Here is a 2,947-nt window from a genome sequence, read left to right as displayed (position 1 = left end):
TCTGAGGCCACAGCTGCCTCGAGGAACGAGGGACGGCCGCCTGCCTCGATGAAAGGGGCACCTCCGGTTGCCTCTGCGCCGTCTCCAGAAGGCTTGCACGTCTGGCTGTCATATGGCCCTGAAACGTCGTTTGGGGGTTGCTAGAGGTTCCCTCAGACGATTCGGACCTTTGGCCCTTCGAACTCTTCTTCGATCTAAAATAGCCGCTCATCCTATTTAAAATTTTAATTTGAATCAAGGCTAAGGCAACATTGAAAAAGTAAAAATTCAATCTTATCCTTCTCAAATCTAAGGCTCTAGATTATTTTGTCTTTATTCTATAAAAAATATTTTTGAAACCATATTTTTTCATTATGTTCATGTTTAAATTTAAACACTTAATATAATGTGAAATATATATATGTTTAAAATTATACTTATTCAAAAATATGAATTCAATAAAAAATATATATATAGAAATATGAATTATACCTAATCATGGAATGCAAGCATCAAGTTCATTATCAACAAAGCATATGTTTAAAAAATGAGGATAATTTATCTCCTAAACATAAATTAGGGAAATTAGAAAGTACATAAAACATAAAACATAGCCTAAAAATCAATTCGAAATCAAGGGTAAAAAAGAAGAAAAACGCTAACCTTGGAGACCGGGAGAGCGAGGGAGGAGGGAGGAGGTGGAGACCGGGAGAGGGAGGGAGGGAGGAGGAGGGAGGGAGGGAGGAGGGAGGGAGGAGGGAGGAGGCGGGGACGGGAGAGGGAGGGAGGAGGGAGGGAGGAGGCAGAGACCGGGAGAGGGAGGCAGGGAGGAGGGAGGAGGCGGAGACGGGAGAGGGAGGGAGGAGGCTAGGGTTTTTCTGCTGTCGAGCAGTTAAACCCGAAAACTTTAGCTGACGAAATAATTATTTCGTCGGCTAAAGCTAAGAATATCGTCGGCTAAGAATAAATTCGTTGGCTAAACCTTCTAAATTCGTCGGCTAAAACTTTGAAATTCGTCGGCTAAACCTTTGAAATTCGTCGGCTAAAGTATTTTATACATTTGGCACATTGTGATTGTGATGATCAAACTTGAGAAAAAGAAATCCGACAGTCAGATCTGACCACCATGACAAAATACATGTATGACCAAAAATTCAACTTGATCCGACAAGAATAAGGGCTCGATTCGGACGGTCAATCTCCTAACTCAAACCCCTAAACGCACGGAAAAGGTCGTTCGACCGTCTAAATTACGTATTTTGGCCGGACCTTCAACTGAAAATAGTTTTAAATGGATGACACGCAACAAGTCATATAAAAATTTTACGCAAAATAACCACCGAATATAGGGCTACTCATAGGGGGAAAGCATGAAAAATTGTATTGACCGCAACTATCGGCACCGAATATTTACCGGAATAGTGTGATTTTTCAACCGTGGATGTATTTCAACATTCTCGTCATATCTTATGTCATGACTTTTTTGCGTTTGAATGTTTTACATATAGTTTGTTTTTGAAACGAAACATTTACATAACATTTGGTAAACAAGTTATACAACATTAGTATGCATGTTGTGATTGTGATGATCAAACTTGAGAAACAGAAATCCGACCGTCAGATCTGACCCTCCTGACAAAATACATGTATGGGAAAAAATTCAACTTGATCCGAAAAGAATAAGGGCTCGATCCGGACTGTCAATCTCCTAAGTCAAACCCCTAAACGCACGGAAAAGGTCGTTCGACCGTCTAAATTACGTATTTTGGCCGAACCTCCAACTGAAAATAGTTTAAAACCGATGAGACGCAAGAAGTCGTCTAAAAATTTTATGGAAAATAACCACCGAAGATAGGGCTATAGTAGGTAATAGAAAAATTTTAGGGTTTAGCCGACGAATACCCTAACGTATTCGTCGGCTATAGTATGTAATTGAAAAATTAAAAAATAACTAAAACCGACGAAATATTAGGTTATTCGTCGGCTAAAACAGTATTAGTCGACGAAATATAGTATATTTCGTCGGCTAAAATGGGTTTAGCCGACGAAATACACTATAATTCGTCGGCTAAGATGGTTTTAGCCGACGAAATACACTATAATTCGTCGGCTAAGATGGGTTTAGCCGACGAATTATGGTGTATTTCGTCGGCTTAAGGAAAAAATACATTAAAAAAAACAGACGATATTAGTAAACCATACTAACTTCCTGTTCATCATATATCACCAAGGTTGAGTCTTCTTCGGTGTCAGAATTAATTTCTGGTAATATATGTCTTTCCTCATCGCCAGAGTCTTCGTCTGTTTCTTGATTTGGATCAACATCAATAAGCCTTGGCTCTTCATCATGAATTCGCACCGAACGACCCGCTTTAAAATTATTAAGGCGAACGGTAGAGGAGTTAGGAATACCTATTGCGTTGGGCTCTTGATACGCAACATCCTCTTCCTCGTCTTCGGCCTCTCCAAGTGTAGCCGCTCGGTAAATGTTTCGAGGGTGCACAAGGTTGACTACTTTCCACGCGTCACCCTTAGTAAGGTCATCAAGATGAAACACTTGTTTTACCGATGTGGCAAAAACGAACGGGTCATCTTCGTAAAAACTTGTAGCAGTGTTCACCGATAATATTCCGTACTGATCGGTCTTTATGCTCTGCGGCCTAGTATCAAACCATCTACACTTGAAGAGGTGCACTGTCATGCCTTGCCCATAAACGAGTTCCACCACTGAATGGAGAACACTGTAATAGTCAACTCCATTCCGCCCACCATGTGCCATGACCCCAGAATTCTGTGTTCTCCTTCTGATGTCTCTTTGTTCGCATATAAATTGCACGCCATTCACCTTGCACATCGGATAAACTCTTGACATTATCGGCTTCATCGCTAGAAGTCTCAGTTCGTGCGACCAATTTGGGTGACCATCAAATTGAATATGGTTCATCTGCAACCAACCATTCAACTGTAA

This window comes from Fragaria vesca, linkage group LG6 (genome assembly GCF_000184155.1).
Source record: "Fragaria vesca subsp. vesca linkage group LG6, FraVesHawaii_1.0, whole genome shotgun sequence".
NCBI lineage: Eukaryota > Viridiplantae > Streptophyta > Magnoliopsida > Rosales > Rosaceae > Fragaria > Fragaria vesca.
This window is presented reverse-complemented; position numbering follows the sequence as displayed.